Source organism: Cyprinodon variegatus, unplaced genomic scaffold (assembly GCF_000732505.1).
Source record: "Cyprinodon variegatus isolate N-32 unplaced genomic scaffold, C_variegatus-1.0 Scaffold69, whole genome shotgun sequence".
Classification (NCBI taxonomy): Eukaryota; Metazoa; Chordata; class Actinopteri; order Cyprinodontiformes; family Cyprinodontidae; genus Cyprinodon; species Cyprinodon variegatus.
Window position 1 is genome coordinate 1,089,590 of NW_015150522.1, and position 14,927 is coordinate 1,104,516.

Sequence of the window (14,927 nt, forward strand, 5' to 3'; positions counted from 1 at the left end):
GGCCCAGGGGAGAGATGAAACTAAAAGGTTAACCTGGGGTGGGCAAAAGGTCGGATAACCCCAGAGCACCACTCCAGGCAAAGCCGCAATTCAGCTGGAGACTCTTAGAAGAGTCTACATCAGCCCACATAGCAGCTTGGAGCAAAGACAACCAGCTGTTACATGGGCCAACAGTGGGGAGAGGTAGAGACAGGATATGCACCATTCCCAAGATACTCCTTCCCCCCAATACCTCCTACACTATCTGTTTGTAATCATTAACACTGAGTATGTTGATGTAGACATATTAAGTAGCTCAAAGTAATATATATTGAAATTGTTTTAACTTAAACCAAATTAGGAATAAGCTCGAGAAGTAAAATCAGAAAAAAATTGAGAAGACTCTCTGGTCAATAATGCAGGCCCTTATGATAGCCTCACCACTGCTGTTGTCATTATGGTGAAATATCCCACTAATCATGTGATATGTAAATCTCAGCTCCAGCTGTAAAGCCACAGCTTCGCACCGCCTTTCAGCGGGGCTTTAATCTGCCTTGATTGTAAACACATAAAGCAGAATTTAGCACAAGTTTTGCAAAGGAATTTTTCAGATAGCTAAGATGACTGTTTCCCCAGTCTAGACCACATTGTCACCATCACTTCCTCCTTTCTGTTATACCGAGTAAACTCTTGCTCTCCCATCAGCAAGGGGAGTTCCCAGGGGACTTAATAGGTGCAGAGGGTAAAATGTAAGAGGACTGTACCATGACATATAAGATAATTTATTGCAAAGTGTTTAATAGGGTTATATCTATAATTTTTTTAAAGAAAACAATAGCTGAATAAGGGATGCTTAACGAAATGTTTTATGAAGGTTTTTTTTCTTATGTAACAGAAAAGTAGATGAAGAAAGATGTTAGGTGTAATCTTTATGCTTTTAAATTTATTTACAAACAAACAATACGTTGTTTAATGTTTTTTCCCAAGAAATCCACGACCCTGATCTTAGTAGGTGCCAGATTACCTTAACGTCGTAAAACTGAGATTGTCATATAAGCTGACTTGGGTTGAGATGGGATGTTTTGCTGTTCGTCTTTCTCAGGAAGATTCAATGTGGGACTGCTTTCCATCCATGAGCAAAGACAATGAAAGTTCCCAGAAAGGACTGAATCATAGCATGCATTGTACCACACACCTGACACAAGCCAGGCTTTCACAGCATATTTGAAAAGGTCTATGCAGTTTCTCAGGCGTACATATAAACAGAATGACAACAACTCTAAGAGCCTTTCTGCTGTTGCATTCTGAGGTATAAAGCTCTGATGTTTGATTAAACATAGAAGGCCTGAAGCACTTATTGGCACTTTTGGAAAAGATGTTTATGAAGTCATTTTGCTCAAAAAGTAAGTTTTAGAAAAGGTAAATACAGCTTATAATCTCTAGAGGCGTACCTCATTGTATAAGTGTCTATTGCAGTGGCAGTTCTGGGCGAGTTTACCAGGAGGGGGAGAGTGGGGCCATTTAACAGAGGCAAAAAACAAAAGAATGAAACAATAAAACAGACAAACGGGTCTCATTTTAATACAGTGGTTCCCAAACGTTCTCACTAGGCTCACCTTTGGTTTACAAGAAAGTAGCCCTACCCTCCGATATAAAGAAACAAAGAAACAAAGAAAGGTCAACTACAGGAAGTTACATATGGCAATAAGATAAACTACTAAAAAACTGTACAACCTTTGCAGTGTCATTATTTTATGTTCAGCTTTTTAATTTCATATTGGAACATAATTCAGTGTTACTATCATAAAAAAAAAAAAAAAAAGCTTTTAAGATGAATAATCAACTCAGTTCATTTCCACCATGCCCCCCCTACGATTACACTGCATGCCTCTAGGGGCGCAATCCCCACTTTTGGAATCACTAGTTTATCATATCACTGTAAGAAAACTAAAGGCCCAAGAACAATTTGTACCCCTGGAACTATAGGTTGCACACCCCTGATGTAGCAGATAAAAAGATTTTTTTGTAAATCATTGTTAAAGTAAAGCTGTAAAGGTTAAAAATTATGTGTATGCAAGGAACCTATTAGATAGAGTTTCTTTGAAAGCCCAAATCATCATAACAAAATTATTTAGTATCATGTCATTTAAGCTATCTATCATTTGTCATGGATCTATTGAAAATCTAACCTAATTTTGTTCTGTTATTTTATACTGTAACAAGGGTACTCATTTTTGAGAGAGAGGGGGATTCTGGAACACTAAACTCTTAGGTTTAAATATAGGTAAATGAAATCAGTAGACAGACAATTCAATATTTTAGTCTTTTTAATAACTGAAACTGAATCATTTTTCGGTTTTCACTTAATTTCCTCAAAACAATCAATATCTGCATGCCTTAAAGGGTACTTTGTTTTTCCATGGTGCACAGAAAATCCCTGCTGCAAATAGAACTGAACATTAAGGAATATAAAAAGTAAAATTAAAATGATCTGTCTATCCATCTATCTATAAAAGACCACAATGAATCTTGAGTAATAATGAATACAAATTCTCTGAAAATGAACAAATAAAATGTGTCGGTGATGTGTTTCAATCCAATTTTTTTCAGGGGTGTGTGGGAAAAGAACACTTATTAAAAAAACGTTATCATAAAAATAACCTGCATTAACATTAACATACACAAACTGATTGACGCTAATATTTTTGCCCTAGTTGCATGAATTTGACAGACCTATGAAAAGAACTGATCCATGAGCTTTCGAAGAAAAAAAAGGGCATATGAATTTCTGGCAGGACCAGGGACATTCTGGAGCTCCCTGATTAGATCATGAAACATCAACTTTCCGGGCTACATTTCAAGCAGGATGAATGGGTAGACAAAGCAGCCTTTGAAATACAAACGCAAGGGAACAAAAAGCCTGAGTCTACAGGATTTCGACCATCTTCTGTTTCAAGATAAAAGCAGGCCCAAATTTCTTTCCAAACAGCATGCATGATGAATTTCATTCTGACTCTGTATTTTGAGCTATTATTTCATTATAAACCATGAGATAAATATTCACAAATAAACAGAAGTACTTAAATAATTTCAATAGTTATTGTTTTTTTTTTTTTTTTTTTTTTGGAAGTGATGTATACCTGTGAGGTGAGAAAGTGGATTTATCTCTTGCTGCCATGGGCCCCACTGGCTGTGTAAACAAAGCACCATGGGAGCTGATGACTATTGACCAGCACCAGGATAAGAATGACAGTTCTTATCTGGCATACAGATTATCCATTCAAGATCAATGTTAATTTATGAGAACCGGTTTGTGCACAAACAACAGAAACTCTGCATTCTGATATGCGAAAGATTTAGATTTTTTTTAGGAAAATACATAAAAAAATACCTACAAAAGCAGACTTCAGGACCAAATCTTTGGGAAATCGGAATGAAGGATGACAGTGAGAGTTACTGGTCTTCCCCTTCTGAAAAGTTTTACATTTGCACACACCTTAATTCAAGCACTCTGTGTAAAATGGAACTTTGAGTATGTGTGTCAAGAGGTCAGTGCTTTACATGACCCATGGATTCCTGCAGGTTGGGATGCACACAGGTCACAATAAAAAGTTACATACATACACACTTTTTGAAAACTATCAAGCTAAATTCATTCACCAGATCTTCTTAGATTTTTTAAAATAATCACAACTCTGCAGCAGCTGGGGTTAGCCTAAGTCATTTACAGATATTTTGTTAAAATGTTAAATATGAGGGCTGCACAGTGTAGCAGTGGGTAACACTGCTGCCTTGATTCCCAGCCTGGGGTCTTTCTGCATTTGCATGTTCTCCCTGTGCATGCGTGGGTTCTCTCCGGTCCTCCTGCCTCCCACAGACTAAAAAAATGACTGTTAGGGATAAAGGTGACAGAAATTGGACGGATAAATGGATGGATGTTAAATACATGTTTGAGAAAGTGGTATGCATATCTGTCTCCAAATGTCATTATTGACCATTCCTACTCCCTGACAACAACCATGATCTACTGACTTTCATCTACATTCAAATAAATAAATATGATCTACATTCAAATAAAGATGAGGTTTTAATATGAGTTTCTATTAGAGCCTATTTTAATTAAATAAGTATCACAAAAGTTTTACTTCTTACAGAAAAGTCTGTAGCTAGTGCCTAACAGCAGTTGCCCTCCTGCTCATTTATTTTATGTGGGCTACCACTTTAAGTCTCAGTCGCTGTTATTGCCATATTTTCCACATTATTGTTTTCTAGAGGCAGCCGGTATGCACAGGGGCTTGATGTTACACACCTGTGGTCAGAGCGGCACGACATATTGAATCAATATTCGTTGTTATGTCAAATCCAACAAGCCAAAATCAGTATTTGGTAGGATATTATATTTCAAGTGCAATGCATATAAACTTTGCATGAAATGATTTATTAAGTCATTTTCTTGGACCTTTCCTGCCCTATATAACCAAGCTATTTATTTTTAGTGGCTGAGATATTAAACCCCTTAAAACGTGGAGGGGAATTTGTGATAAAGATACAAAAGAAAACACGAACAATATTTGTAAATCCTAATTAGATTCATTCATCACCTTTTTCCTGATATCATAAAGCATTATTTTAGCAATGGAGATGATTAAAACACCTGATTCAAATAATTTGGATGGGGTTAACATATACTTCTGACAGCATAGTAAGCTTTATTTAAATAATGACAAATGCAAAAATGCAATTGATGAAGGTGTAATATAAGTTATAATAGTTCAATGTTTTTTTTACTATCATCATAAATCTGTAGAAAGAGAGCTCTCACAATGTGGCTGTAACAATAACTTTAAAAAAAAGTAAGCACATCCACAGTAGGTCTCTTTATATCATGTTTTTTTTTTTAATACAGTACATAATTTGGAGGTTTCACTGATAACAAACCTTCTTTTCAAGTTATTTAATCTGAATGTAAGATTTATTCTTCAGTCGCTCAACTTTTATCTTAACACTTCAATCCATCAGTTTGACAGCGTCACGTGAAAACATCATTTATCTCTGAATCTGACAAGTTGACACCGTCTAACTAAATTCACCACAGACATAATAAGACATCCTGAATTGACAGTGTTTTCCGAGGTAAACTCCAAAATGTCCCCAGTGCTTCTAACGAAGAGGGCTAGTGCTGACTTGACCTTTGACTTAACTTTTTTTTCACAGGGAGAAGAAATGAGCAACACTGACAGAGAAATTTGACCTCTGAAAGTTTAGGAGTCTTTCTCCTAAATGCAGTTGTTCCTCTTTGACAACCACTAAAGGTCAGGCCACTCGAAGTGGCAAAATCTCCCTCTGCTGAAATAGATCTGGAAAGAATATAAATCATTTGTCCTAATTCTTGCTGTCGGACTGGGTTTGGCTCGCTCTCTCTTGCTCTTGGCCAAGATTCAGATGTGAAGTGCAGCAGGATGAGAGTAACGCTCTCACCGGACAGAGACGGACTGTTGAGGTTGTCTTTTAGCCTGGATTCGGGGGTTACAGGAGTGAAACAAGTGATGTATGATACTTGTGCTAGTGTCTGTGTGTGTGTTTTTTTTAAAGAAAATGGAAGTATAAATGCTGATTACTTTTTTTTTTAGTCTGCTTATTATCGTAATTAGAAAACAGAAGCTTGATGCTGATTGTTGATTTGGTGTAAAGGGGAAATTTTAGTCTTGAACCCATGATGATGAGGTATATAGTTCATTTGTATAAATATTTTCTTTCTTGTAATTACTTGTGCAGAGCCAGGATAAAGAGAAAATGGGAAATGCTGCCCCAAATTAAAATGTGCCTGCTCAGAAGGTCAGTCTGGCGTCATACTTCCCTCAATTATAATCAAACCTACATCACCACCATCACCTCTTTCACTTTCTCTCTCACTGAATCCCATTGGTTCTCCAACTCCACCATTATTCCACTCTTGGACAGACCCTCCCCCCAGCTGTCTTTATTATGCCTAACTCCACCCTCCAAAACTCTCCCACACCCCATTGCCCCCGCCACTCGTCTTGCCGCTGCCTCTCTGCATTGATGTCGATAATTGCCAATGAATGGATCTGCAGATTCCCATGGATGTCAGGGAAGCCTTTGGCCTGCTTTGTCACTCCCCTCCTCCTCATCCTCTTCTGCTTTCCGAGTCTCCCCCTTTTCCGTCTCAGTGAGGATTAGACTAGAGTGACGGAGGCGATTTGATGAAGTGGGTAAGACTCAAGGACTGATTGCCATGCAGATCCCTCAACCATGTTAGCTTGCAAATCAAAACCCACACCATTTATACAGAAGACATGACACTGTGCCTTTTATGACTATTAGGGAAGTACAGCGCATTGCAGGGGTTTTTGCACCCGCCTAACGTATTTTAGGGGATTTTAATCGGGCAACATAGATTAGTGCATGATTGTAAACTGAAAGGAAAATGGTACATGGATTAGAGGATAAAATGCCCTCCAGTTGTCCCCTAATAATTAACCAGAATCCACTTGTAAATTTCATCAGTATAAATAGAGGTGTATAGTAGGCCTAATTGGTACATCAGAGAACCTCATTAATAAACATCATAGAGAACAATTAAAGCACGAGAGCAATAAAGATGTGGAGAGAGCTAAAGCTAATCAAACATCCCAACATTCAAACGTCACATATGGCAGTGGTCAGTTTATCATCTGTAAATATACAGAAATATGGAAAATCGCATTTTTTTCTTAATAAATACACAAAAAACTGCAAACCCACCTAGATCCCTTATCCCTAATATATATTTCCTTAAAATTTTTACGTTAAGATAATGTTGAAATAATGTTAGGAATTTTGTTTTTTAAGGTTGGGAGTAAATACTAATAAACAGATCACATTTTCAAAACTTTAATTGTAACACTATTTGACAACCAGGTTGTTTACATGTGTTTTTCTGGTGGAAGTATTATTACAAAGTCAAGGTTAATTCTAAAAGCACTAGAGCAATCAAAAAGATTTTGGAAAAAAATCAACCTCAAACCTTTTTAAAGAACAATTGTGGAAAAATTATATAGCGATGAATAAGAAACAGATTCCCACCATTTCTCTCATGCAGGAAGAACTGAGTGTTTCAGCGTCATAGACACTGGCAGCCCACGCATCCTCTTCATGCCAAAAGTAACCAATACCCAGTCAGTGCTCTTCCAAGTTTAAAAAACTAACACGAGAGCAGTTCTACTATCCAAGCAAGTCCAAAGAGGAGGCTACCAAGAGTTAATCACACTACGCAGAGGAAACAGTAGGAACAGAGAAAAAAAAAAGTACTTCCAGAGGGACCTCTTTATGGGAAATATAATAGTCAGGATGGACAGAGAGCAGTTTGGAAGAAGAAACAAAAGAAAATATTTAAACAGGTTGAATGTACACCAACACAAGCAATACCATGCATCTCACAAGACTGTTAAATGCAAAAAAAAGTAACAATCAACATGAAGCATGGACCGGTTCCAAAACCAAGCGGTAATTTCGTAATTTTTCTTTCCCTTTGAATACCACACCAATTTTAGGAAATGGTTTGGAGTGTGTTTAAAGGCATCTATACTGTAGGAGTGTTGGGAACCAACAGGGTTTGGCTCTGGGCAGCATGTTAACCTCACTTTAAATTATCCTCATTAATGACATTTCCAAGAGGAAGTGGCCACTTGTATGTCAGTGATGCTAATATGATCTGTAAGGGTAATGGATGAACACCAACATAAAAATGAGCATTTTTGGTAAATTTTACACATTTTGTCAGCCAGTGGTACTTCTCCTGATTTTGAGACTTTAGAAAGACCATGACCTCATAATATATATAAACTGATTGAATAGGGAAGAATGCAAAATACTCCTATATCTTAAAATTATGGACAGGAAAATAAAAGTAGTTCATTATCAAATAAAAGTAATTCAATGTAGTAAACAACAATTAGTCTGACTCTTGACTCTAGAAACAAACAGGCATAATTAAAAACAAACAGAACAAGTTTGAGAAGAAAAACAAGAAATCATATGTTTACCATTCATATCAGTTGAAAAAAATTGTCAGCTTGCCTATTTTCTGTATTTTATATCCTTTAAATATAATGAAGGGGCAATTTTATACTGTACCTACAGTAGATTAAGATCTAAAGAAACATTTGTCTATACTTAAAGTGGTTTAGCGCTGCAAAATTTGAATGACACCATAACCCTCAAAAATATAAAGTGAAAGAAAGATTTAAAAAATTCAATTTTAATATTTAATTCTCTATAAAAGTATTACATGTTTTAAACTTGCATGTTAAGAATGCTTTAAGTTGCGAAAGGTTTTTATTGTCAAGAATATTTTCATATAATTTATCTTCTTTTTTTTACTTAAAGGAATGCAGTTGAAAATAATTTTGAACCTATTTTTTTATATCCTTTACATTTCCAAGTCTGTCTCTGATTGGCTGATCAGTTCTCACGTCTCATATACCTAAAATTGCCCAATTCTTAGAATAGAGAGTTCAGAAACTAATAGGAAGCCATAAAAAGCAAGTTGAAAAATCATTACACTGTTAAATTTGGTTGTGATGGACACACTTTTAATTCACATCATAGCTTTGGTACTTATATAGTTCTCTATGATTATGTGGTGATGTTTTTACACAGACTCTAAGGAAGCTCTAGATATTCCCATCCTTTCAAGTTAAATAAAATGTTGCTCATGACAACTTATTGGTCTGCTTTAAATAGAGAAGTCAACAGTCCATGTTATGTTGGCTGTCAATAAAATGTGTGAATAAGTTTGTTCCATTTTCTGTCTGCCTAACGTTACCTTAACTTAAAAGCTTCAAGAGAAATCAGTGATTATATCCAAAAATGTGTTTCACAACCCCGCCCCTCTTCTTTCCGTCCTTCTGTATCATTTCCCAAGACTGTTTACCACAAACACAAGAGCGGCGCTGCCTGGGCTCATTATGGACAGCCACGCTGCAATGCAGTTTATTGCCAAATCCTGCCCCACCGCCCAGGCCCAGCACTCTTGTCTTTACAACCCATCTAGGAGGAGAGGGGTGAGGGTACTGGTGGTAGTTTTAATGTGTTGCTGTGGGTGCTATATGATGTCATCTTGTGGCATGGAGGGGGCCAATCAAACCCTGAGAAAATTATGTCACCTTTTGTTGAGCCGCTCCATTCAAAGCTATAGAAGTGCAGTGAATTGAGAGCTGCATAGAGGTCACCCGCCCCCCCTCTTCCAATAGTTGTGTTTATATGCATGCGTGTGAAAAAAAAATAAAAAAAAAAAGAAGCAGGGGAGGTAGACAAGCAGAGAAATGTATTGTGGACATGCTAATGTTGTTGACCATAAGCAGATCCATAAAGATGCCATGAAGCTCGAGTTACAAAACATCAGTGAGAGCGCCATCTATGTATGTATATTGTCTCACTCAGATAAAATTTTTAATAAATCTTTATGAAGCTTGACAAAACTTGTTAAAACCAAGAACCTGGAGCAGGATTCATTTAGCTTTGTTTTAATTAGCTGCAAAGAAAGCCAATATGCAAATCCTCAAACGATGGCCGCACCCTCAGCACCTCCACCCACACTCCTTCCCTCATAGGAATGAAGCCTCTATTCTACATAGACATCGACAGTGAATCACATTAAAAAAAGGAAGTGACTTGCTGGACTTAGACTGATATAAAAAAAAACAACAACTGTCTTTACAGCTTAAACTGAAATCAGTTTCTACATGTGAAAAAGCCCTTTGGGGATTTTGTTATTTGATTGGTAAAGAAAATCCCCAGCATTTAGCATAAGGTACTTCTGTGTCTACATCATACATACTAAATGATTTGAGATACATCAGCAGAAAACATTATGTTGTAAATGCTGATCTATTCCTCTTCACCGTGTGATACATTTTCACTCCAAACTGTTTTCTCCTCCCTCTTTCAGCTGCAGCAAATCAGCTGTTTTCATCTCACCATATCTTTTGCCTCCAACCGCCTCCACGTCCTTCAACACTATAACCAAGTATCATCTCCAGGGTCTTCCTCTTTTGCTTGTTTTGCAACTACAAAGATATATTTTCAGTTTACATTTTATTTCATTAATTTATTAATTTATTAAAAGATAACATAACAAACCTGTGCAGGTGACAACTGAAATCCTGAATTAAAGAATTAGATTGATTTTCTCTTTTTTACTCAGGATTATAATTGTGCATTCATGTTTATGCATACAACCCAATAATGTCTCTTGGCAACTTGGAGAAATATCACATTNCGCGTTTGCGGCGCGTCACGCGCGTCAGATGCCAAAACGCGCCCGACGCGCTGCGCTTGCTGCTCCAAACGCGCCGCGGGACCTTTTGCTGCGCCTTGACGCGCGTCAACCATTGACTTTGCATGTAAACTCGCTGCTTCTGTCGCGCCAGCTGCCCCCGGTGTGAACGCAGCATTACCATATCTTTTGCCTCCTATACTGTTAGACCAACCGCCTCCACGTCCTTCTACACTATAGCCAAGTATCATCTCCAGGGTCTTCCTCTTTTGCTTGTTTTGCAACTACAAAGATATATTTTCAGTTTGAATGAAAGTTCTAATTGAAAAAAAACATGGGTTTTCTGATTATGCAGCTATCAACTTAAATATAATACATTTTATTTCATGAATTTATTAAAAGATAACAACATAACAAACCTGTGCAGGTGACGATTGAAATCATGAGTAAAAGAATTAGATTTTCTCTTTTTTACTCAGGATTATAATTGTGCATTCATGTTTATGCATACAACCCAATAATGTCTCGTGGCAACTTGGAGAAATATCACATTAGTTGGCTTAAAGTTTTCATTCTTTACCCATTTTGTAATTGATTTAAATGTGCCCATGGAATCCTTCCTATTATAATATCAAATTGTGACAATGTTTCAATCCTGTAGAACTTTCATTAAGGTGAAGCCAAATAATTTCACTGCTGCATTATTTCCCATGACATTGACAGACACACAGACCCTCATCATTATGCTACCAAAACCAACTTGTTAGTTGCTGGATTTTTCTTGGGTTTATTCATGCACCTATTTTTGCATACTTTTCGTTATTCTAACCATTGTAGTCTACCATGACCTTGAAATCTTACTCCAGATAGCGTATGGCCTCTCAGTGTGTTTATTTGGGGCTAGGGGTTAGCTCAGATGGTAAGGAATTTTTACAGATTAAACTCAAAACAGGAAAAAGATCCAAAACAAACAATAAATGCTTTTGTATCATATAAAGAAGACAAATCAAATGCTTTTAGAATTGCTTTCAAAAAAGGGCTGGTTTAAAAACTACTGAGCAGCTATGGAGCACTCCTAGAAAAAGCTGATTCTGTGCAAAGAAATTAATCCGTGAATATGAAATGTATTTTTTTTCTTAATGAGGAGTAGTCAACTATCCAACTAGAAATTTACCAGAAATCTGACGATGCTTAGAAAACACATGTCTTATCTTGTCCCAAATTGGCCTATACTCACCTTTTATTAGTGGTGGATGGTTATTAATGAAAATGCAATTATACATCTGAACTTGTGTAAGTTTGACCATAAAAATGTATTCTGTATGATTAATCCCCCACAGAAACAGAACAACCAAAAAAAAAAAATCATGACAGGCAGTAGATTTATGTCATTTTTCTAGCCAAGGAGATTGCTTTTTGGCTTTGGATATGAGCTGTACAGTGAGCCACGTGTTTCACAAAATGCATAACTGCATATAGTATATAGCTTTTAAACAAAACCCTCATCGTACCTTTAGAATAATTAACCGTAATCATGTCAAGGGAAGTAGACAAGCCGTTTTGACTGCAAAAAAACTATGCTAAATTTAAACTTATTAATAACAGGAATAGAAGAGATGTGTTAGAATCATTAAAAAAATATCCACTTTATTGGTCTGATAAATCTTCAGGTGCAGTGAGAAGACAAACAGAAAGCAGTTTAAATACCCTTTTCTATTTCTCCTGGCAGGTTTCTCCAGTCACAACACAAGTGGCAGAGCAATAAATCATGATTAGAATTAACAGTTTGCGAGAATGTTCAGCCTACATTAAAGGTTTGCCAATGTGTCACAAAGAAATGCTGTTGGGAGTGTTTTCAGTTTGCATTCATCAAAACTTGAGACAATAGCGTCTTTGTGAAGGTAACTGGAAGATAAGAGCTTTAATTCCACTGAATAAACAGGTGCTGGGCAGCACCTTAATCACAAACAAGTTCATTTTTTTAGTGCATTAAAAAGTTAACAGCACTGCAAAATTGTTCACAACTTTACATTCCAATGCATTTTATTGGGAACACAGAGAAGGAGTAATTGTAAACTTTAAAATAAAGGATGCATTGTGTGCAGCATGCATACATTTTTAATCCTCCTTTGCTCTGATCATCTTCAAAAAAGATATAATCCGCCTTCAAAACGTGGAACACTAAAACTGAATTGTCCTTATGGCAAACTATGGCAGCAGTGGCTTGCAGCTGTTTAGCAAGGACCTGGTCAGAGTAACTGCAAACATGGATGGAGCTACATACTGTACAAGATGATCCTGGAACACCACCTGTTAGAGACTGCAGAATACTGGAGATTAGAGCAGAGGCTAATCAGGGCTAACTTTCAGAAGGACAAAGACCATTAACATCCATTCAGATCAATTATGTCTATAGATCCCTCATTTGGATGAAAGCATATTTATAAGCTGAAATATAAAAGTCAAGACCTAAATATAATTAGGAACCTTAAGTAAACTTCAAAATGGACTTATGCAGACACTCACCATTCAGTGTGAAAAAGTTCAAGCTATACCGCAAAAATGTCCCTCTTTGATGAGGGGAGTTGATAGAGGTATAAAAAAACACTTTGAAAGTTTAACTGAAACAGAAAGTAAAATGCATATATATGCCTCACTTTGCAGATTTCTACCTGGGAAACTGTTTAAACCATGCCTCCTCATCCTTTTGCATCTATGGACGACTTTTGTTTGTTTTGGTTTGATATGAAATCCCATTACAATATTTTGAGATTTGTGGTTGTAAAAGTTCAATGGCTATGAACGTTTTTTTTTCTAGGACACTAAACAGAATTTAAGTACTTTGTATATGAAAACAATAGTATAAAGGTTTAAAGTCCATCTGATTAATATCTTTTAAAATTTCCAGCAGTTGGTTTATACCATGTCAAGAATAAATGTCACAGTATGAAAAAATACAGAAAATCAGGAGCAGATGCACACGCAGAAACAATATTTATCCAAGTTCATTTCAGGAAAAAATGAGAAAGCCAAACAATGTGTCGATGGTTGATGTAACTGTGGCATCAGTACATTCATTACATCGATTTTTCTACTGAGCGTGTATCCAGATGTTGACAGATGTGTTCCACAGTGTCTGAGCTGCTGAATCTTCTCCGCTCTGCCTTTGAGTTTGTGTCACAGTTTTTTTTCAAGTTCGACTCCTGGCTTGATCCTGACAGCTAGATTGTCAAAGAAGTAGCTCCCTCTGTCATCTGTCGTTCCAAGAGCGAACATCTGCCTCAAGGGGATGCAAGGCAGCTGTCCAACTCGTTATTAGGTGCCATCCTGGAAACATGATACAGAGAGTTAGGATGGACTAGTGCCACAAAAGAACACATGCTTGGACATCCTCCTAACATTTCTAGTCATTTTAAAAGTTATATTACATTAAAAGTATATAATCTCTTGACTTTTATTTAATTTTCTAAGTCAAATACTTAAATACCGACTAGTAATTTGTGTTTCTTTAAAAAAAATGTTATTTACAAGACCCCATGCGTCAATAAGATGTATTTATACAAGTAAGGTGAAACTCAATTATTGTATTTATTAGGGCTGAAACCATCAATCGAGATTAATCGTTTTTTTTTATAATTGTCAACTAATCTAGTAATTGATTAATCATAACCTTGAGTATAAAGACTCCAAAGTATGCCTCTAGCTGGCACTGGCAGAGCTGGCACTTAGAGCAATAATTATACCAAGATTGTAAAAAATATATGTTTTGCATTTAAGATAAAAAAAAAGGTTTTTGTCCTAAGGTTGAAACGTATTAGTTTCACCTGGTTTAATTTGATAAAAAGTCTTTTTTAAGAAACCTTTGGTTATCCGATTATTAATCGATTCATCAGGAACAAAATCGACAGATTAATCGATTAGCAGAAGAATCGCTAGTGCAGCCCTAGAATTTAGAATTAATTTAAAAAGGTTTTTAAAAATATATACAAACACATATACATTAGCCTCATCAAGTCGTTTCAAAGGTTAAAAAAAAGATGGAAAGAACATCTATGTATGAACATCTATGTGTGTTATGTAAACCAATTTAATTTAGAAGTTTAAAACGGCGCCTAAAAAAAATATCTATACAAATTTTATCTAAAAGTTTTGAAGAGGCCCCTACAAAAGAAATTGGTAAAGATAAAGATGAGGTCAGAGAGTGAAATCAGATTGCGTATTGCAGGTAGGTGGCCTTTTGAAAACCTAGACTTTGCTGTACCTGTTCTTGTTGTTGTAATCTTCCTAAAAAAATGACATAATGCCATCCACCCCCGCACCGCAGCCACTCAACCCTGCAGCTGTTATGGCAGCAAAGTGGTGTGACCGGCTCGTCCCGCCCCATCTTCGTCGAAAGGGAAGGAACAATGTGTCAAAAGATAAATACTCATCCATCACTATTTCTCATCTTCTTTTCTGCTTGTTTGCACTGATGTACTGGTTTACCTGCAAGGAGTCACGTTCCTCTAGTGCAAAGGATGTGACCTCACTCTTGCAGTGTTTCCTTGTTTCCTTTTGGTTTAACTCACAGATCTATTCACACTATCCAATCAGTGAATTTTGTTCAAATCTACTACCATTCCTTGCTGTCTGGTTAGATTCTGCTTTTTTAGCTTTTTTTTTTTTCTGA

General features: G+C 36.5%; 1 long non-coding RNA gene across 1 annotated transcript in view; it reads right to left on the bottom strand.

Moving 5' to 3' along the window:
• Window positions 1-10,767: 10,767 nt before the first annotated feature.
• Window positions 10,768-14,927, bottom strand: part of LOC107083191 — a 61,276-nt gene continuing 57,116 nt past the window's right edge. Inside the window, exon 4 of the long non-coding RNA XR_001481173.1 lies at window positions 10,768-13,585. This is a non-coding gene — a long non-coding RNA (uncharacterized LOC107083191). The remainder of the gene's footprint in view (window positions 13,586-14,927) is intronic.